We start from the raw sequence: 22,317 nt of genomic DNA, 5'->3' as shown, positions 1-22,317 counted from the left end.
GACACCCATGCCCCCCCCCCCCCAGTTGAGAGTCATGTGGCTGATACCAACCCCGATCAGCCCTTGTCGGACCAGGCCATTGTGGCACCAGACCTGTCCGAGGGTGATTCCATCGCTGACATCCAGGTCAGCAGGTCCACTGCACGTGCACCGGTGCACATTGGTGTCATCAGGGCACGCGCATCTATGCCAGATAGGTCATCTGCTGGCCCCCGTAGCCAGGGTGTGGCTCCATCCACCCCACCTCTCATACACCCTGCCAAGACTGTGTCGGTCCTAGTTCATGCACCTCAGATCAGGCCTGACCCCATCCCACTACCCCCAATGCCTGCACCTACTCCCATGCTGAGTGGGCAATCCCACACACCCAGTACTGAGTCCACCATGACTCCTGCCCCTAGTGTCCACAGCGGCGTAGGACACTCTGGATCCCCACCCCCTTCCAAGCGCAAGAGGAAGAGTGCACGTCCGGCACAGGCTGATGCCCCAGGCACGGCTGCACAGTCCGGCCCATCAAGGAAGCCAAGCTTCACAGACGCCGAACTGAATGCACTTGTTCAGTATGTGTCAGATCATGATAGGGAAATGGTCATCGTTGCAGGGTCCAAGACCACACATGCCAGACGCCAGGCACACTGGCAGACCATTGCTGACAGAATAAGTGCCCTTGGAGTAGTGAGGCGCACAGCTAGTGATTGCCAGAAGCGCTGGAATGACCTTAAGCGCAGGGCAAAGGATAAGCTGGCCTCAAGTCATGCCGCAACCTTGGTGACTGGAGGTGGGTCCCCAGCACAGGAAATAGAACTCACACCACACGAGTCCGTAGCTGGATCCTACGTCACCGAGGGACAACTCCAAGGTGTGGGAGACCTCCCTGATTACGAGGCATCATCCGGTGAGTGCACATGCATGTGTGTATTATCCATGTGCATGGTGTGTGTGTGAAGCATTCATGTTGGGTGCCTGTCAAGGGGGTGTGTGGCAGAGTTGATAGTGGCACCCATGTGCCTCATCCAGTATGTTCAGTGCAACACCATCTGGCCACAGCACTATCCCTACTGGCAACAGTGCACATATGGGCCAACACCATGGAAGTTGCCCTTGATTAGTCATTTTGTCACTACATTGTTGCTCATACTCCCCTGTCTATTCATCTGATGTCTTACATACCATTCCTATCCTTTCCCCCAGCCATTCAAGTTTCATCTTCACATGCCTGACATGCAATGATACCACATGCTAATGCGTCCTCTGTATATAAATGCCAACCAACATGCTGTCATACTGTGGATGTTGCCTTGACATCCACCTCCTACCTGTGGGCTTTGGTACCGTCTGGTTTCGAGCCCCATTCCCTCACACTCCATGCTGCTCTTCATGGTCTATCTTCCATGACTTCTACAGTTCAGACCATCGTGCCCTACTCACGACACCTGCTTGCCAAAAGTCAAATGAGGGCACCCTGCCCTCCAATGCGACCCACCCTATTGCTGACCAGTGCATCTGAGCCTACTCTAAGCTAACTCTCACTGACATCTGCTCATACATGCCTTTGCCTGTCCCATAGACCCTTCACATGGTCCCTGTCCTCTCTCCTTGCTCCTCTTCCACCATCATAGGTGGGACCCGTTGGGGTGTACTCCTGGCCTCCTTCCAATCCTCAGAGACCACTATTGATGTGCATGGTAATGGGAGCGTCTCAGTCCAAGGCCCTTAGGCCAACCTCAATCTCCTTGAGAAATGCTACCCACATCTCATCAACTTCCTTACCTCTCCTGCTGTCCCCCCTCCTCTCTCCTCATCAATCCTGCACTGCCTCCCTGCACCCTCCCATGAACCTTCTCCGCCTCCCACTCCAACTCCTACACATGCTGCACCTCTGATCTCTAGCACTCCCCGTAAGTCCTACAAGGCTGTCAACCTCCTCCACAATTACACTCCTTTCACTGCGGCTGCATCAGGCATTCCTCCGATATCTGTCACTTACATGAGGTTATGCACCTTGACATCCTTGGTCTCATGGAAACATGTCTGACGGCCAGCTCTGTCTGCATCCTTGACCCTCTCCTTGGCCCGCCACTACTGTGCAGGGGGGGTGTGCCCTTGGCTTCCCTGAGGGTATTCCTGCCACTGTCACTCCTACTTAGACCTACTCCACTCTGGAATGGCTTGTGTGAGGTCTCTCTCCACCACACCTTGACATTCTCAAACAGTGCGTACTGTGTCTGGGAAAACTGGTCAAATGTACTACTTCCTTTCTGAGTGTCCTCACCTCTCCTCCTCACTCATGTCCCCAGACACAGAAATCCTCATCCTTGGTGCTGTACGCATCCACCTGCATGCTTGTTGATGCCCCCACGTGACCTTTCTGTGACCTCAGCAACTCCCTCTCACCCTCTAGACTCCCGTCTGTCCCTACTCATTCTGCAGGGCACACTCTTGATGCTCTGATCTCATCTGACTTTCCCCTCTCCGTCCATCTCTGCACTCCTCTCTCCTGGAGTGATCACATTCTCCTCTCCTCCCAGCTCACCCTCACCACCCCACAGGCAAAGCCACCCTCACCACTGTCACACACCTTCTTGGTATTCCGACCCATGAAGTGTGTGTCAGTCGAGGCTCATGCTGCCAAAATCTCTCCCCCATCCAGCTCCCCCTTAGGCTCACTCCCATCCTGACAGGGCCCACTCCATGCTCCACTCCATGTCAGGTACACTGGATGTCTTTGCCACGGTCATGACCACCTGTCTGAAGCCCCATGCCAATGCAGAGTCCTGGCATGACTCGGATCTTGTGAACCCAAACCACAGGTGCCGGGTGGCAGAGAGGTAATGTCCTGCAACATGGCCATCCTCTGGCAAACTGGCCTGCCACATGCTCCAAAGGCAATAGCGCCTCACCCTTTTCACCAAGATGAGATCCCCAATCCAAGGCCACATATCTGCGGCATGTGACAACTCTGCAGGACACATAGAAATCTGAAAGGACCTTGCCGAGCCAGAAGCAGTGTGTACCTCCCCTGTCCCCTCCGAGCCCACAGCACAGCATGATTGTCTCTGTACCCCTATAGGGCACCCCCCCAGCACTTGTCTGCGCCTAACACCATCTGCCCTTGACGTCAAGTCCTACTTACCTTGTACAGCACTTCCAGCCGCCACTCCCCCTTGCACTTCATTGTGCCACCCACCCCTGCACTTGCGTGACATGAATGACACCAGCACCAGTAGGATTGTTGACTGGCATCCCCTTCTGCCCCACCACCCCTCAGTGCTCCGCTGTACCTTCATACATTACTTGACCGGTGCTTCACGAATGCAATATGAATCCTTTACAGGTGATGGGGAGGTGGAATCACATTGTTTACTGCATTTTGTTGATGTAGACAAGGCACTGTGCATCGTTGCCAATTTGGACTAGCAGATCCACGTACAACATGTATACTTATTGATGTGACGATGCAATGTCAGGACCAGAGTGGTTGAAATCCAAAAAAGTAGCCCTCCTCTCCCTCTTCACTTGGTGGCTATGTCACATGCCATGTGTGTGATGGCATGTGCCTTTGACATGGCAATCACCGGCCAATGTGTGATGGCAGTGCTAGGCAGCAAGGTGAGCAGGCGTTGCTCTCCAATCTGTACATTGTATGCCCTGAGCCTCCCCTACAGACCCAGTGATGGTGAATGCATAGGAGGTCTCCCAGTCATGTTGGACATGTGTCGTAGGACTACTGCCTATGTTGTTCATCAGCCCTTGTTGCATGCCATGGTGCTAATGCCTGTTTCCATTTTTCTCTTTCATGTCTTTGCAGGGGACGAAGCACTTGTTGATGCTGGGGATGTGGTGGTGGAGCCGTCCCAGGAGGGCAACCCGGGCCGACCTACCACAAGTGAGGGACGTGGTGTGTTTGTGGGTGAAAACCCACAAGTGCTGCAGGCCGTGCTGTCGAGGGGTGTCTCTGGGGGTTCCTCCCCCGAGCAGTATTCAGGTGTAGACTCGGAGGATGACACCTATGTGCAGTCGCAGGTGAGTGTTCTTGGGAGAGAATCTCCTCTGTCCGACCCACCTGCAGCCGGGCCATTGCCCTCAATGGGGATGTCAGTGTCGGCAGATCAGCCTCCGGTGGTTACGGATGCAGGGCCACACCACCCAATCTCTGATCCTGTTCCTGGGGCTGCAGATCAGAGAGGGAATGCAGTCCTGCAGCCTGAGGCCTTGCCGGCACAGCAAGGCGCAGTCCGCCTTGCCCCAGGCAGGTGTGGTGCCCGTCAACGTGGTGGCCGTATGCCACCTGGCAATACCGTTTGGGAGCAATCCATCTACGGTATGGCCACCCAACAGGCAGCATCATCAGAGATGATTGCACAGGCCATGGATAGGGTGGCCACTTCCATTGTCCCCCCAGAAAGGCTGATGGAGCGACTGGAGCAGGCTACAGAGTCCATCTGCCAGGCACACAGGGAGGATATGTTGGCGTCCAACATGGACAGGCGGGCGGCACTGGCGACTCTGCGGGAATCACTTTCCATGGAGTCCCAGCGCCACAGGGAAGGCCTGAGGGAAGAACTCCGTCACCTCAGGTCGACCCTGTTAGAGCTTGAGGCTTCATCCCATAGAAGGACAGAGGAGCAGCTGGAGCGTCTGACACGGACGCTCTCGGCCGAGATGCAGGCAACTCGTGCGGAGGTCAGGTCATCCCGGGAGTTACTGCATGGGGACCTCCGCATGATTATAACCCAGAACCAGAACTACCAGACCCGCCTGCTTGCAGCCATGGAGGAGCAAACTCGTGCTTTGCGTGGGCTGCCTCCCATTGTCACACCATCTTCTGAGGCAGCTCCCCCACCTCCAGAGTCAGCTGCAGGGTCTGGCCAGAGCCATAGCGACTCATCTCCCACAACAGAGTAGCCGTGTGGGCCACGAGCCTATGGGGTGTTTTCCTTTCCCATGATCCACACAGGTGGATTGTGGCGTGCATCCTGTCCTCGGACCTCATAGGTGGCCCCCCCCCCCCCGCCGGCCCTTTCATGGCCATTTTTTCTCTTTTTTATTTTTATTTTGCAAGAGTGTTGCCTTGTGTGGGTACCTGGGCATACACTGGGCCTCATTACACGGACGGCGGTAAGGGTTAACGGTCACCGTTAATGGCAACGGTGACCGTTAACCCTTACCGCCGTACTACGAGGTCCCTTTGCGGGTTGGAGGAACTAACGCCTGCTTCTTGCAGGCGTTAAGTACCAACCCGCTAAGGGACCTCGGAGCTAATTACGGCACCGCAAAATTGCGGTGCCGTAATTAGCGCCTTCCCCATTCCCATAGAGCCCTATGGGGCTGAAATGGGAATGGGGAAGGGCAATGGCGGAAAGGGGATTTACCGCCCCTCCAACCTTGGAATGGGGCGGTAAATCCCCTTTCCGCCAAGGCGGTGCCGGTAATTTACCGGCATGGTCCAGGGTGCTAATAGCACCCTGGATTACCGCCTTCCGTGTAATGAGGCTTACTGTATTGTGGCTGGGCACATGCAGGCTTGTCCTGAGTTTGGTTTCGATGCTTGGGTAGCAGACATCCACACCCCTCCTGCTTCCGTTTCCATGGGCTTGCAAAGGGTGTGCCCAAGTGACAGCAAATTACACGGTGACATTGGACTCCCATGAGCTGTTGGCCAGTCCATAGTCAATACTGTGTAGACATTCATAGTGTTCATTGTTGTTGCACCTAACTATGCATGATGGTTTGATATGTGCCTCTACTTACATATGTTGCTCATGTTTTGCAGGTATTTCACACAGATCTTCAGAAGGGCATACTCTCTGGAGTCAGACTACATGTCGGTAGATGTGCACTGACACTTTTGCATGGCGCCATCACTGTACATCTGGACGGTGAGGACATACCAGCTGAATCAGGTAATGAGACTACCATTGATTACATGCAATATGTCTTGTTTGGGTGGGCTTCAGGGTGGGTTGGTGTGTAATTTGATTGAAATTACTCTTACACAGGTGTGTAGTAGTGGCTCCAGGGCGGTTAGCTGCTCAAGTGCGGCTATGTTCCATTTGGGGCACTGCTATTTGTGACACTGGTGTCATGTTGTGATGGCCAGTTTGTTTGCTGTCACATACCATGACATGGTGTCCTCAGTGGCGGGACTGTGAAGGGAATGGGTGACATGGCAATGTTGTCATGTAGTGAATCGCCTGTGGCAATGCATATTAGATTGATGGAGTTGTGTCTTTGCGTTGTGATGCATTGCTGGTGTATGTGTAGCTAGGGGTGCACACATATTGACACTTCCATGTTAACAATCTCAGGCTGATGTGTATCTGACAGTTTATTGTCAAGTAATTTTCAGACATTGTCACGTAGTGTCATCATTGATTGTCAGATGGTATGTGCCAGAGCAGTGTGCACTAGCCAGCACTGTGATTCCTAGGTGAAGAAGTTGGCCACCAGTTGCGTACGGGCTGCCTCCCCCCGTGCCCTTTCCCCTCCCATGCGCAGCGGGCGTGCATGTGGTTGTGGATGTGGGGGCACCACCATGTCCACGGGCAGGCCCCGGCGTGTTGCAACGTTGTGCAGGACACATGCTGCCACTATGATCCTGCACACTATTCGGGGAGCATATAACAGCTGCCCGCCAGAACGGTCAAGGGAGCGAAAGCGTGACTTGAGCACTCCGAATGTGCGCTCCACTATGCCCCGTGTTGCAATGTGGGCTGTGTTGTACCTTACCTGGGGTGGCGTGGTGGGGTTCCGGATTGGGGTCATCATGTGGGGGCTGATAGGGTAGGCACTGTCCCCTGCGGAGGTGGTGATGGGTATCATTAGTGGTGTTGTGTCATGACCCAGTATCTGACATGCATGCATGTGCAGTGGCATTCATGCTCACCAAGCAGCCATGTATCTCCATGCTGGCCAGCCTCTAGGTCCCGGCATAGGGTAGACATTCTGTAGATGAAGCTGTCGTGGGTGGACCCTGGATAGTTGGCATATACTGATGTGATTATTCCCTTGGCATTGCATACAACTTGGACGTTGATGGAATGCCAGTGCTTGCGGTTTCTATAGATGTGCTCTGTTGCCCTGGGTGGACGTAGAGCCACATGTGTGCAGTCAATTGCACCAAGCACTTTGGGGAATTGAGCCACACCATAGAATTCCTGGATGCACGTCCGCCTTTCTGCATGAGTCCTGGGGAGATATATGTGCCTGCGGACTGATGGCCGTGCAGTGATGATGTTCAAGACCTGGTGTAGGCAGCGTGACTGCGTGGCCTGTGACACACCACCCACTATGGCACTTGTCCGCTGAAAGGATCCAGTGGCCAAGAAGTGCAGTACATTCAGGACCTTCTGCAGGGGGCTGAGTGCTTGGGAGCACAGGGTGGGTGATGTGAGGTCATCCTCCCACTCACTGACCAGGTCCAGTATGATGTGTGCTGGAAACCTGTACCTCCCATACACCTGGTCATCAGGCATCCCGAATAGGCTGGTTCTGGGTGTGAATATTCTGGCCCTGACTCTCCTCCTCCTCCTTTGGTAGCCCACTGCCACTGCTGCTAGGAACGGTATGTTCATCCTGGCATCTGGCTTGTTTATTGAAAAGTGCGCAAATTAATGCCTTGCGCGTGTTGTAGGCGAGCGTGTGAGCCTCGCACCCCTGGAATCGAGTTCCCACTCCAATCGCGTGTGGAAATTCCCACGCTGCAGGCATACAGGTGCGCTGACGTACTTGCCTGTGTAAGTGGCCGCGCGCCCCTGAAATACACGTACTTAGGCCAATGGCGTGTACGCGCACTTTTGGCCAATTACACGCGATGAAATACACGTACATAGGCCAATGGCGTGTACGCGCACTTTTGGCCAATTACACGCGATGACACTCTGACGTGCAGTATTTCCACGTGTGCTCCGTCTTCACGTGCTGAGTGGGGAACGCCCGTGCGGATCACGTCAGACGCGCTTACGCGATGAGGGACTCTGGTCCAATAGAATCGCGTATGCGTGCTGACGCACTTACGCGCTAAGGGCCTTTCCTCGGATTTCACGCTGACGTGCAGGAATTTCACGTGCCAAATCACTCCGTATCAAGCTGGCCACCCGAAAACACACGGAACACCACGCTCCTGCCCCGAAGGCCGAGTTACTGCCCCCCAGTGCCCTGAGCAGCCTCCCACGTGCTATCTGCTGCTGCCTGCCTGCCTGCCTGCCTGCTGCCACCGTGCCCTGCCATTTGGTGCCTGCACATCAGCCATCTGCAGGGGTCCACTTGCTGTGTCCACCCCTGCTGGAACTGAAGACTCCCAACTGGGATTACATCGCTCCACAGCCCAGCCCCAGGACCCAGTTGCCCACCCACACCTGCCTCTGGGGTTGCCATGTCGGGCACTTCTACATCTGGCACCAGTGGCAACCCCAGGCCAGAGGGGCAGAGGGGCACCAGCTTCACTGCCACCGAAGTTGGTGTCCTGGTGGAGCATGTCCTGGGGCAGTATGATGCCCTCTTTGGATCGTCCCGCGCCAGCAAGGAAGGACGGGAGAGGATCTGGGCCGACTGTGTGGTTGCCATCAACGCGGAGGGGGTGGCAACCCGCAACGTCTTGAAGATCAAGAAGCGCTGGGAGGACTTGAGGTCCAGGTCCCTTGTGAAGGCCCGGCGCCTCGTGGAGGGGGGCCGGGGCCACATGAGTTCCATCCAGAAGAGGGTCCTGGAACGCGTACGCCCAGCGCTCCACGCCCAGATCCTTGAGAGGGAGACCCGTCTGGAGTTGAGCGGTAAGTGTCCAAGCATCACTGTGTGAGACAGGGCATGTTGCGGTGTGCTGGTTCTATGATACTTGCCTGTATGTGTGCCATGGGCCATGTATGCATGTATGTGTGCTGGGACATCATGGTAATGCATGTGCGACCAGTGATGTGTGACCCACATGGTTGTTGCATGTGTTGAAATGCGGCATGGGGAGCACTATGCAGATTTGGGACATGAGAGCATGCCAGTCTCTGTACCTGGACATGGATGGGGGTGAAGGATGGGTGCTGATGCCAGGTACATATATGGTAGCCATGTCTGTGTGCCTGACCTGCATGTCTGTGACTTGTGCATGCCATGGATGCATGACTCATGTGTGTGACAATGCACAGATTCAGTGACGCACCCAACTTACCCTTGTTTTGCCTGTGTTCGGTGTGATTGGGGCCAGATGGATGTGACTGAGGTGAAGTGTGTGCATGTCATATGCATGAGCCATGATGCATGTGAGTTACATTTCATTGAATGTTTCAAGAGTCAATTGGACATGCATGGAAATGTGCATGGCATGCACCATGCCTGTTACTGTGTGTGTTTTGCCTGGACTGACCCATGTGTTGTGGAGGGACATGATGGAAGTGTACTTTGACAGGGGTGCTCATCTGCTATTGCTTCCTGTCTAGGGGACCATTGTACAGTAGCCTGATGCTTGTGTCCTTTGTCTCCCTCTACGCAGCGGCTAGTGAAGAAGAGGGCGGAGACGGCGCTGTGGAGCAAGGCGGCGGGGATGCCCCCACGGCTGCAGCGGAAGGGGTGGGTGAGCCCCCACAGGGGCCTGCTACGGCGGGAGACGGTGAGGAGCCATCCAGGTTGGTGGTTTGCACAGAGGAGGAGGAGGCCGACACTGGTGCACACATGGGGCCTGGTGGGAGCATCCCTGCTGGTGCAAGTGGTGCAGTCCAGGGCCAGGGGCAGGAGGCAGCACAGGTCACCGTGGAGGGGCCTGTGCATGTCGCTGTCCCTGACCCTGTGAGTGCACCACCATGCACCAGCAGGGATGCCCCGTCCCAGGCCCGTCCGCAGGTAGAGGGGATGTCCATGTCAACTGACTCCCCTCCACCTGCGGCCGTGGGAACCCCTGGCCGCGTGGAGCAGGTCCTGATTGGGGTCGCGATGCGCACGGCTGTGATTCGTGATGCCGTGCGTGCTTCCCGGGAGGAGCACGCACGTCATCACGAAGTGCACCGTGCCGACGTGGCCCAATTGGGATCGGCCATGTTCGGGGGGTTCCTGCATGTGTTGGCCAATCTGACGGCCCTCTCCTCCTCTGTGCAGGCTATCCACCGGTCATTCTCCTTGCCGTCTTCCGGCCCAGATGCCACCATGGCCCCCTGTGGACCTGCCCCGACCAATGCAGCGAGCTCGGTGGGGATCCCATCCCTGCCGCAGTTGGGAGTCGGAGGTCCAGCAGGGGTGGACGACACAGCAAGTGGACCCCAGCAGATGGAAGATGTGCCGGCATCATCGGGCAGGGCACGTGCACGACGGCGTCGGTGGTTACCATCAGCCTGGATGCCGTCGTGCTGGCAGAGGCAGTGGCGTCGCAGGCAGCAGCGGGCTCGACGTGGGAGGCATCATGGCTCAGGGCCATCAAGATCGGAGGGGCAGGCATCGGCCGGAGGGCAGGGCAACCCTGGCATGGCGGTGTGTTCCGTGTGGGAGGAGTTTGGCCAGCGGATAGGTGCGGAGCGGCAGCGGGCGGAAGAGGAGCGGCTCGCCATGGCCAGGGCTGAGATCTCCATGCATCAGGCATTGAGGCGGGCTGAGTGCCTCGAGGAGGCTCGCAGGGAATTTGGTGAGCACATGGGGTTGTCCCTGCGAGACCTCGGGGCCAGGACTGAGTCCCGCCTCCAGGACATTGACATGGAGTTCGAGGATGCCCTGGCCAGCATCACCAAGTGAGCCGCAGGACTAGCCCGCTGCCTTTGTATATAGTTTTTTAGTTAGTTAGTGCTAGGTTTCCTTTATTTCTTTTTATTATTTTGGACCGCTTGGACAATGGCCACTTCTTTGTACATATTTTTTTAATTAGTTAGTATTAGGTTTCATTTGTGGTGTTGGGCTCATGGACCCTTGAACAATCCTGTATATATTGTTATTTTTTGTGAGGTACATTTTTTTACTTTCATATTGTTTACACCATGTCGTAATGGTTTTTCTTTCATTTCATACTACATGTGTTTACTTTGGACAAAATCTATTGATTTTTCTATCCTTTGTTTTTTGGTTTCTCATTTTTGTTCCCGGACATGGACCTTTTATTTGCTTTGCCAGATAGTTGTATTAGTTTACTTGATTTTTTTTTAATACATTTTTATATTATCTTACACTTGTGTCATTTTTTCTTTGGTTTCTTACATGTCATGATATGGGTTTTGACATTCACTTGCACCCATTGTGTATGTGTGTGTGGCGGACATGTGTTCTTTTGCATACTTGCCTTTGGGGTTGTGTCATGTGATTGCATTCACTATGTGGGTGCATGCAATCCTTGCCTGGGTGTTTGTGCTGGGTATGCTGGCCATTACTGCCATTATTGTGTATCGTCAGGACCAGGGGCCAGGGGGACAAGGGTGGGGGCCTGGTGGAGGGAGCCCCTGGTGGATGGGGGGTTGGGGGTGGTGGGAGACATGGGTTGGACATGGGTGGGGGCCTGCTGGCAGGTTCCCCACAGTGCTGGGGGTGGGGGTGGTGGGAGACATGGGTTGGACATGGGTGGGGGCCTGCTGGCAGGTTCCCCACAGTGCTGGGGGTGGTGGGAGACATGGGTTGGACATGGGTGGGGGCCTGCTGGCAGGTTCCCCACAGTGCTGGGGGTGGTGGTGGTGGGAGACATGGGTTGGACATGGGTGGGGGCCTGCTGGCAGGTTCCCCACAGTGCTGGGGGTGGGGGTGGTGGGAGACATGGGTTGGACATGGGTGGGGGCCTGCTGGCAGGTTCCCCACAGTGCTGGGGGTGGGGGTGGTGGGAGACATGGGTTGGACATGGGTGGGGGCCTGCTGGCAGGTTCCCCACAGTGCTGGGGGTGGGGGTGGTGGGAGACATGGGTTGGACATGGGTGGGGGCCTGCTGGCAGGTTCCCCACAGTGCTGGGGGTGGGGGTGGTGGGAGACATGGGTTGGACATGGGTGGGGGCCTGCTGGCAGGTTCCCCACAGTGCTGGGGGTTGGGGTGGTGGGAGAAATGGGTTGGACATGGGTGGGGGCCTGCTGGCAGGTTCCCCACAGTGCTGGGGGTGGGGGTGGTGGGAGACATGGGTGGGGGCCTGGTGGAGGGTGCCCCTGGTGGATGGGGGGTTGGGGGTGGTGGGAGACATGAGCAGGTGTGCAGGGTAGTTCCCTGTGGTGTGTGCTGCCTGCAGGGGCCGTGGAGGGTGTACAGGTAATGCCTGGGAGCACACAGCCAATTCGCGTGTGGAACTTCCCGCGCACTCCTGCAATCCACGTACCCGGCCATATCGCGTGTGGAACTTCCCGCGCACCCCTGGAATCCACGTACCCGGCCATATCGCGTGTGGAACTTCCCGCGCACCCCTGGAATCCACGTAGCCGGCCATTTCGCGTGTGGAACTTCCCGCGCACCCCTGGAATCCACGTAGCCGGCCATATCGCGTGTGGAACTTCCCGCGCACCCCTGCAATCCACGTAGCCGCCCATATCGCGTGTGGATCTTCCCGCGCACCCCTGAAATCCACGTTCCCTGCCATATCGCGTGTGGAACTTCCCGCGCACACCTGAAATCCACGTACCCGGCCATTTCGCGTGTGCAACTTCCCGCGCACCCCTGCAATCCACGTTCCCTGCCATATCGCGTGTGGGACTTCCCGCGCACCCCTGAAATCCACGTACCCGGCCATTTCGCGTGTGCAACTTCCCGCGCACTCCTGCAATCCACGTACCCGGCCATATCGCGTGTGGAACTTCCCGCGCACCCCTGGAATCCACGTACCCGGCCATATCGCGTGTGGAACTTCCCGCGCACCCCTGGAATCCACGTACCCGGCCATATCGCGTGTGGAACTTCCCGCGCACCCCTGGAATCCACGTAGCCGGCCATTTCGCGTGTGGAACTTCCCGCGCACCCCTGGAATCCACGTAGCCGGCCATATCGCGTGTGGAACTTCCCGCGCACCCCTGCAATCCACGTAGCCGCCCATATCGCGTGTGGATCTTCCCGCGCACCCCTGCAATCCACGTTCCCTGCCATATCGCGTGTGGAACTTCCCGCGCACCCCTGAAATCCACGTACCCGGCCATTTCGCGTGTGCAACTTCCCGCGCACCCCTGCAATCCACGTACCCGGCCATTTCGCGTGTGCAACTTCCCGCGCACCCCTGCAATCCACGTTCCCTGCCATATCGCGTGTGGAACTTCCCGCGCACCCCTGAAATCCACGTAGCCGGCCATTTCGCGTGTGGAACTTCCCGCGCACCCCTGGAATCCACGTAGCCGGCCATATCGCGTGTGCAACTTACCGCGCACCCCGGTATGCACGCACACGTTTATTTTTTCTCTCTGCGCGTGTCTGTGTTTGTGGGTACCCCTTTGTACGTCATTTGTCCTGGAGGGCCACAGTATTGGACATTGATCATGTCTGTATATAGGTGCTATTTGTTGGCGCACCTTTTAGCGCACATTTCTTGCCGATCGCAGAGACGCTACCGCCTGCTTTCTTGTGGCGGTCGTGTTTGTGCCTGTTTGTGCCTGTGCGCTGCTTTGAGCGTGCGCTTTTTTGCCCTATTCTATTCCATGAATACGTGTTGTATGCGAGCGTGTGGGCGTTCCGCGCACTTGCCTCCTGAACTTTCCCCGTGCCGCCCACATTCTTCCCCATTCCGAGTGTTGTGCCCCATTTTATTCCCCATTCCGAGTGTCCCGCCTACTTTAGAGCTGTGCGCTGCGCTCGGAGTGATGGCGCAGTGGCCGTGGCGCACGACGTTGGTTGACCTGTGCGCCGGCCTGCGCCGCGCGTTTTTTCCGCGCACGTCCTCTGCTTTTCTTGCGCAGGGACTTCCATGAATCGACGTGCGCTGGTTTCCCTGCGCTTTGCGCTGATTTTCGGCGCAGCGCACGCATTGGCCCCTCTGCGCCGGGATTTTCGGCGCACATTTATTCCATGAATCGGCCTGTAAGTGGTGGTGCCGTCACCCGTGATGGTTCAGGGGTCTGAGGTTGTGGCAATGGAATGCAAGGAATTTGTTGGCGAATGGGTAGGAGTTGAAGGAGTTGTTGAGGGTGTATGACGTTGATGTCATGTGCATGCAGGAGATGTGGTTGAGAGAGGTTATTAATTTTTGTTTTCCGGGGAATGTGTTGTTTAGGAAGGATAGAGTGGCAGGCTGTGCGGGAGGGGTTTGCATTTTGGTGAAGAATGGCATTCAATGTTCTGTCCTTGAGTTTGGTGGGGAGTTGGAGATGATTGGTGTGCAGTTGTTTGTGGATGATGATGTGTTGGTTGTTTTGAATTTTTATAATCCGTGTAGATCTCTGGATATGGGGGCATTGCAGCAGGCACTGGGGCGGAGCGGCAGATATGTTTTTTGTGGTGATTTTAATTGTCACAATATGTTTTGGAATCAAACAGTGACAGAGGTTAATGGGGCTAGTCTTGTGGTGCTAGCTGATGAGTGCAGGCTTATTTTATTGAACTCGCCGGGGCATACTAGGACTGATGTTCATACTGGTATGGGATCTTGTTTGGATTTGACCTGGGTCTCAGCTTCTTTAGTTTCTAAGTGTGTTTGGAAATTGAGGACGGGTGGGGAGTGATCACTGGTCTATATCCATAGAGGTAGATGTCAGGGTGGTGAAGTCAGCAAGTCCTGGCCGATGGGTTGTAACTTCCGTAATTTGGTTTGGGTGAAGTATGGAGAGGGGTGTAGTAGGTTGATGGGTGTGATGGGGTGGGGGTGCCACCCACTGTAGATGAGATGGATTTGACTCTGGTAGGCATTTTCCAGAGTGTTGTGGCAGAACTGGCCCCGGCTCGAGGTAAGCTCTACCGGAAACCTGAGGTCCTGTGGTGGTTGTCCAAATGTACAGTTGCTGTGCAGGATAGGAAGAGGAAGCGTCGGAAGGCCATGCATACTAAAGCAGTGGTGGATGTTGTCACGTATAAAAAGGCTAGGGCACTGGTGCAGAGGGTGATTTGGTGTCATAACCAAGTGTATTGGAGGAATTTTCGTGGTTCTCTCTAGTGATACTTGCTTGTCGAAGGTGTGGGCAAGGTTTCGGCATATGTCTAGGCTGGCGAAAGGTGGATCTTGATTACTGATATGGGGTGTTATATGGTGGTAAAGCGGAGGCACTGGGTAATTATTTTGCGTGTGTGCACATCACAGAAAATTATTCTCTGGTGTCCAGACGGAAAATGTCAGAGTTTATGGCTGTTAATTATGGTGTGCTGAATGCCGTGTTCAATTGAACATCCAGTATGGACATGTACTTCACTTGGAGTGAGTTGCGGGCTGTGCTGAGGAGGCAACGAGGTTCGAATCAGGGTGCAGATGGGGTCTGTTATATTTATTTGCATCATTTGCCGATGTTTGTTTGCTGGAGGTGTTGCAGCTGTTTACTGTAGTGTGGGGGTAGCAGTACGTTTCCTAGTGAGTGGAAGAAGTCTGTCATCCTGCCGATTCTGAAATTGGGGAAGCTGGATGGCTTGTGTGGCTCCCATTGTCCCATTGCTTTGACTTCTGTTTTGTGCAAGGTGATGGAAAAAATGGTGTGTGGCCGCCTGGTGCATTTTTTGGAGTCGGAGCAGCGGCTGATTGTGTTTCAGAATGGGTTCCGTAAATGTAGATCAGTGATGGATGCAGTTGTGGCGCTGGCGACAGATGTGGAGGAGGCCTTGTCCTGTCGGGAGATGGTGAGGTGATTTTTGTTGATATGGAGAAGGTGTACGATATGGTGTGGAGGGGTGGGTTGCTTTTTGTGCTGCGAGAGAAAGGTGTAAGGGGAAGATGTTTTCTTGGATTAAGGATTTTCTGATGAATAGGGTGTTTCAGGTACGTGTTGGTTTTGTGTTGTATCGAGAGTTTTTGATGGAAATGGGACGTCCTGGGGTAGCGTTTTCAGCTCTATTTTGTTTCTTGTAGCAGTGGGTGGCCTTACAGAGAAAATTCGGGAGTGTGCTTGTCAGGTGGGATTCTATGCAGATGATGGGGTGATTTGGGTTAGGGGTAAGGTGGGTGGAGTGATTCAAAGAAGGTTGCAGGAGGCTTTGGAGGTAATGGAAAGATGGTGTCAGGCTTGGGGTTGATGGTGTCCTCCTCCAAAACGGTGTGTATGCTGTTTAACAGGTGACGTAGTGGTGTCAGTTTGGATCTCAAGTTGAGTGGGGCTGTGTTGGTTCAGGTGTCGGAAATTACGGTATCTTGGTGTGCTCTTGGATGAGCGCCTGTCTTGGAAGTTTCAAGTGGAGAGGACAGTGGTGAAGTGTAAAAGACGTCTTAATTTGTTGAAAGCATTATCTGGTCAGGGATGGGGTGGAGGCCAGAGGAGTATGAGGTTGTTGTATGTGGGGTTGGTCAGGAGTGTGCTGGAGTACGGGGTTCAGCTGCAGAGCAGTTATAGTCAGAGGATCTGTTTGATGGTGTTCAGGCAAGGGCGGTGAGGATTGTGACTGCGACCGTTCGGTCATCCCCCACAGAGGCTGTGCAAGTGTTGGCAGGGATGTTGTCATTGGATTTGAGACGGGGGGAGATGAGTGCTAGGTATTGGTTGCGATGTAAGTCCCTCAGTGTGTGTCATCCTGTGAAGAAGTGTCTGGTGGTTAATTGGTTGCAGGCCTATAAGACTGGGAGTTGGGAGAGGAAAGGGGGACCTTTGGGTTCCAAGCGGACAGGCTGGTGAAATGATTGGGGGTGGAGAGGTTGTGTATGGTGGAAGATGTGGCTAGCGTGGTGGTGCCGGTTTGGATGTGGCATGATCCAATTATCTGTTTGGATTTGGAAAAGGTGGTAGTCAAAGTAGTAATCGAGGGGTGATTAAAAGATTGGCGGTGCAGTATGTGGAGGTGAAAGTTGGCGCTAAGGTATATACGGATGGTTCCAGGGACCCCGAGAGGAACAGGGTTGGTATGGCGTGCTATTTTCAGACGGATGGAGTTTTCAGTGGCTAGATTGTCGGATAATGTGTCCGTCTGCACGGCGGAGTTGATTGCTGTTAATATGGCAGTGCTTCAGATTCTGGGGATGCAGTTGGCTAAGGTGGTGGTGGTTGTGGATTTGATGAGTGCGTTGTTGTCTATCAAGGAGGAGAACTTTGATAGGGGGGATATAGTTGTGCTCATTAGACAGTGATTAGAGGAGTGTTGCGGGGGTACCGTGGTGTAGTTGGCTGGGCTTCTCAGTCATTGTGGGCTCTTGGGTAATGAGTTTGTGGATCAGGCTGCGTATGCGGCCATGCTTAAGGGCGAGGTGGATGTGGAAGTCCCATTGAGCGTGGCTGGGGTACAGGTGATGGTGCGTGGCAAGATTAAGGATATGTGGCAGGATCGGTGGGATATGAGTTTGAAGGGGTGGCAGTTGTATGTAGTGTGCAGGGAGGTGCGGTTTCGGGCAGTTGAAGGGGGTGTAGAGTTGGCACGAAGGGAGGAAACTATTTTGAATTACCTTAGGGTGGGTCATACGGGGTTGGCGGGGTGTAAATGTATGATCGGTAGAGCTGCATCGGCGGCGTGTGAGTCGTGCGGTTGCCCGGAGACGGTTTCTCATTATATGTTGGATTGTGTGAGGTTTCGTGTGCAGAGGGAATTGCTCAGTTAGGATGTGTGACATTGGGGTGGTTTTGCAGGTGTTACCAGATTTGTTCTGTTGGAAAAGAGGGGTAGAGGATAAACAGTGTAGGTTCCTGCTTCAGTTTGTGGGGGAGACAGGGAGGTGGGAAGAGATCTAGTGGTGATGGTTACCTGATTAGTGCATATTTTGACGAACATCATCTAGTTAGATGGAAATCGCTGGTTCTGGGGTTACCCCAAGAAGAAGGGGGAAGACTGTGAGCCCCTGATTGGTAGATGTGTTCCTAGGACTGCCCCCCACCTCTTCTTCAAATGTTGACTTGTCTCTGCTTTTCCTTCTAAAACCTTCTGTAAGCCTTTCTCCTGTGTATGTGATGGAGGGCGGGTTATGAGGGTGGGTCAGCAGCTTCTTTCGTCAATAGAATGAAATATTTTCTGTGTATGTCATGTAACTGCTTGGAGTATTTACTTCAGATCACTCTTTATAGAACAATTAATCATATGATAATATTTGCTTTCTCCAGACTTGAATACATTATTGTTGTCTGGTCGTGTTCAGCAAAAAGTAAGGAGAAAAGGCTACAAAAGGTAAGAACCTGCTGTGATATATGTATGCCTCTCTGCACATGTTCCTTGCTTCTGTCTCCTGACCTGTGTATCCAGGCCCGCTCTGTACCCACTTCCTTTTCTCTTATTCCTCTCCTCATGCAGAGGGGTCGACTAGGAACCAAATGTGGCCCTGGAAAAAGTTTTTAAAGTGCCCCATGGTGCGTGGATCAAAGACGAATAACCCGCAATTTCAACCCCTGAACAGAGAGCTTGAATGAGGGCATTTTATAGTAAGTTTATCTGTAAACAGTAATTAAAAAGCCATGTTTAAACTTTTCCAACATGTTTTAGGGGTCTTGTTCAATTCTGAATAAATAAAATGGTAGAAGGTATATGCATGGCCCTGATGATTAAAGTACCCACTTAAATGTTTGTTCACCCAGCATGTTTCATTCCTCTTACTCTTGGATGCTAAAATGGTCTTAATAAAAATAATCCCACTATTCCTGCTGCATACGGCCACTATCACATCATATTTTATCATCATCGAGCCACTACTCTGCCCCCTAGAGTGCGTGTCCCCAGTAGATAGGACCCTAGTATTGAAAGTCTTATGAGCTACTGTGTGAGTGATTAACTAGTGCACATTACTACTACTGAGAACCAGTCTGCCTGTTACATGGGATGCCTACGATTTTGAACATGTTGCAACTAATAACATGCATCTCCTTTTATTTTAACAGGTGATTGATGCCCCAGAAATGCAACCGCAGTGATTGTTAGATTCTCTGGACTAATGCAGTGAAAAGCGTCATTATTAGAATATGCAAGTGTGGGGTCCAGTTGTCTTTTCAGAGTTTTCAGCAACTCGGATTGAGAAGCCTATTTGCTACCAGGCGGCTTCTGTCCATGCAACTCTTTCATGCTAACATCCAATATCCAAATTTGTTCTGGATGTCAATCCTGACATGAAAACGACAAAAATGTCATTTCTTTAAAGCATTTTGTGAATAGGAGAAGCATATCCTTACGCTGAATATTTTAAAAGCTTCAATCAAAGGAAGAATTGTATTTGTCACCAGAAATGATCTTCGCAAGAGAAAGCTCATCTGTGCTCTGAATTTAGGAAAAGATATAGTGAGAAGTGCAACTGACGAGAAACCTTACACATGCACAGAATATGGGAAAAGTTGCCATCTGAAAAACATACTTATTGCCCACATGAGAACATGGGTGAAAAACCTTATTAGGTCACTGAATTTGAGAATAGCGTCCATTTGCATGATACACTTTTCTGCCTTCACAAAATGCATACAAGTGAGAAACATCATGTGCCCATTGAATGTGGGAAAGGGTTTGCAGAGAAGGTAGATCTTACTAGCCACCAGAGAACACGTACAGGTGAGAAATCTCACGTGTGCACTGAATGTGGGAAAGGGTTTGCCCATAAGTGTGATCTTACTAGCCATCAGAGAACACATACAGGTGAGAAACCTCATGTGTGTTCTGAATGTGGGAAAGGGTTTTCTCATAAGGCAAATCTTATTCGTCACCAGAGAATACATACAACTGAGAAACCCCATGAGTGTTCTGCATGTGGGAAAAGGTTTTCCCGGAAGGGATATCTTATTTGTCACCAGAGGACACATACAGGTGTGAAACCTCATGTTGGCACTGAATGTGGGAAAGAGTTTACTTCGAATAAAGCTCTTACTAGCCACCGGAGAACACACACAGGTGAGAAACCTCATGAGTGCACTGAATGTGGTAAATGGTTTGCTCAGAAGGAACATCTCACTATCCACCAGAGAACACATACAGGTGTGAAACCTCATGAGTGCACTGAATGTGGGAAATGGTTTGCTCAGAAGGAACATCTGACTATCCACCAGAGAACACATACAGGTGAGAAACCGTACGTCTGTACTGAATGTGGGAAAGGGTTTGCTCAGAAGGGAAATCTTAGTAGCCACCAAAGAGCACATACAGGTGAGAAACCTCATGTGTGTACTGAATGTTGGAAGGGGTTTACTCGGAAGGACATTCTTACTAGCCACCAGAGAACACATACAGGTGAGAAACCCCATGAGTGTTCTGAATGTGGGAAAGGGTTTGCATGGAAAGAACTTCTTACTAGCCACCAGAGAACACATACAGGTGAGAAACCTCATGTGTGCACTGAATGTGGGAAAGAGTTTGCTTGGAATGCAGATCTTACTAAACACCAGAGAACACACACAGGTGAGACACCTCATGTGTGCACTGAATGTGGGAAAGGGTTTACTCAGAAGGGACATCTTACTAGCCACCAGAGAACACATACAGGCGAGAAACCTCATGTGTGCACTGAATGTGGGAAAGAGTTTGCTAGGAATGCAGATCTTACTAAACACCAGAGAAAGCACACCGGTGTGAAACCTCATGTGTGCACTGAATGTGGGAAAGCGTTTACTCGGAAGGAACATGTTACTAGCCACCAGAGAACACATACAGCTGAGAAACCTCATGTGTGCACTGAATGTGGGAAAGAGTTTGCTTGGAAGGAACATCTTACTAAACACCAGAGAATACACACAGGTGAGAAACCTTATGTGTGCACTGAGTGTGGGAAAGAGTTTGCTTGGAATACAGCTCTTACTAGCCACAAGAGAAAACACACAGGTGAGAAACCTTATGTGTGCACTGAATGTGGGAAAGAGTTTGCTTGGAATACATCTCTTACTAACCACCAGAGAACACATACGGGTGAGAAACCTCATGTGTGTTCTGAATGTGGGAAAGGGTTTGCTCGGAAGGGAAATCTTACTAGCCACCAGAGAACACATGCAGGTGAGAAACCCCATGAGTGCACAGAATGCGGGAAAGGGTTTTCTCAGAAGGGACATCTTTCTATCCACCAGAGAACACATACAGATGAGTAACCTCATGTGTGCACTGAATGTGGGAAAGGGTTTACTCAGAAGGGACATCTTACTAGCCACCAGAGAACACATACAGGCGAGAAACCTCATGTGTGCACTGAATGTGGGAAAGAGTTTGCTAGGAATGCAGATCTTACTAAACACCAGAGAAAGCACACCGGTGTGAAACCTCATGTGTGCACTGAATGTGGGAAAGCGTTTACTCGGAAGGAACATGTTACTAGCCACCAGAGAACACATACAGCTGAGAAACCTCATGTGTGCACTGAATGTGGGAAAGAGTTTGCTTGGAAGGAGCATCTTACTAAACACCAGAGAATACACACGGGTGAGAAACCTTATGTGTGCACTGAGTGTGGGAAAGAGTTTGCTTGGAATACAGCTCTTAATAGCCACAAGAGAAAACACACAGGTGAGAAACCTTATGTGTGCACTGAATGTGGGAAAGAGTTTGCTTGGAATACATCTCTTACTAACCACCAGAGAACACATACGGGTGAGAAACCTCATGTGTGTTCTGAATGTGGGAAAGGGTTTGCTCGGAAGGGAAATCTTACTAGCCACCAGAGAACACATGCAGGTGAGAAACACCATGAGTGCACAGAATGCGGGAAAGGGTTTTCTCAGAAGGGACATCTTTCTATCCACCAGAGAACACATACAGATGAGTAACCTCATGAGTGCACTGAATGCAGGAAAGGGTTTGACATCTTATTAACCGTCAGAAAACATACAGGTGAGAAACATCACATAATGTGGAAAAGAGCTTGTGAACAGTAATCTTATTAGGCACCAGATGCAAGGAACCGTTGCAGTGTAGTGAATGTTGAAAATACTCCAGTGTTCGTGTCTGCCAAACGAGGACATGCAGGTGGTGAAATCCTCTTTTCAATTGAAGCTTCAGAGAGGAGGTGGTGCTTCTTCAATGGGTCTGAGTTTGCCATGGCTATTGACTAAATCTGTGAAATTATCACCACAGTTGTTGCCAGTTTCTTTTAGCTCACAAATAGTGGCTGATTATGATTGGCTGAATCAATGCTGTTTCAAATGCATCCTTTCTGGAATATTTCTGGAATATTCTAACCGGAAACTGTACATTATGTTCTAAGATACTCATCCTACAGAACACTTTTCCCAAGCACCTCCTGCAGATTAACGGGCACCACCATTCTGAAAAAGCTTAAAAATGCAGTGGTTGAATCAATAACTATAGACACTCTTTGGATATATGAGGGAAGGAAACAGCCCTATACATTATTTTGCAAGATGCTGCCTGTCACTAAGTGAGTAATCATTTCTTTA

The 22,317-nt window shown here is 52.2% G+C and overlaps 1 pseudogene; it reads left to right on the top strand.

Annotated features, from left to right (window-relative positions):
• Positions 1-3,814: 3,814 nt before the first annotated feature.
• Positions 3,815-21,850, top strand: LOC138489452 (zinc finger protein 850-like; annotated as a pseudogene).
• The last annotated feature ends 467 nt before the right edge of the window (positions 21,851-22,317 follow it).

This window comes from Ambystoma mexicanum, chromosome 9 (assembly GCF_040938575.1).
Source record: "Ambystoma mexicanum isolate Mex_15411 chromosome 9, UKY_AmexF1_1, whole genome shotgun sequence".
NCBI lineage: Eukaryota > Metazoa > Chordata > Amphibia > Caudata > Ambystomatidae > Ambystoma > Ambystoma mexicanum.
Note: the sequence above shows the minus strand (reverse complement) of the source record. Positions and strands in the feature narration are given on the sequence as shown.